Raw genomic sequence first — 818 nt, forward strand, 5'->3', positions numbered from 1 at the left:
CCGCCGGGAGCAGACGGCCGTCGAGCGATTCTGCCATTGTTCCTAGGACTTTGTACATTTTAAAGACCCTCCGCGCGGGCCGCTGATCCCGCTCGGTCGCTCCGGCCTGTGTTTAAGGAGGCGGCCGGTCCTCCCATTCTGCCAGTGTTCCTTGGACTTTGAATATTTCAAAGTCTTTTCGCTCCGGGCTAGGGCGGGTGAGGTCGTCTCGAACCACGTGCCTGAAGGCCGCCTCGCGCCGGATGCAGGCCCCGCTCTGTCGTGCGGTGTGACCGTCCAACGCGGGCATCGCTAGATTAGCCGTGGCCACGATCCTTCCACACCGCGAGCCTTTCGCCCTCGGCCGGTGTCGGTCAACGTGTGGGGTGGGGGGGAAGGACGGCTGCCGGGAGCAGACAGCCGTCCCCGGGTGGGGTGTACAGTCCCTTCACCGCGGCCGCCGGGAGCAGACGGCCGTCGAGCGATTCTGCCATTGTCCCTAGGACTTTGTACATTTCAAAGACCCTGCGCGCGGGCCGCTGATCCCGCTCGGTCGCTCCGGCCTGTGTTTAAGGAGGCGGCCGGTCCTCCCATTCTGCCAGTGTTCCTTGGACTTTGAAAAGTCTTTCCGCTCCGGGCTAGGGCGGGTGAGGTCGTCTCGAACCACGTGCCTGAAGGCCGCCTCGCGCCGGATGCAGGCCCCGCTCTGTCGTGCGGTGTGACCGTCCAACGCGGGCATCGCTAGATTAGCCGTGGCCACGATCCTTCCACACCGCGAGCCTTTCGCCCTCGGCTGATGTTCAACCAACGTGTGGGGAGGGGGTTATGGACGGCTGCCG

This window comes from Syngnathus floridae, unplaced genomic scaffold, assembly GCF_059516105.1.
Source record: "Syngnathus floridae isolate MCC-2025c unplaced genomic scaffold, RoL_Sflo_1.0 HiC_scaffold_97, whole genome shotgun sequence".
Taxonomy (NCBI): domain Eukaryota; kingdom Metazoa; phylum Chordata; class Actinopteri; order Syngnathiformes; family Syngnathidae; genus Syngnathus; species Syngnathus floridae.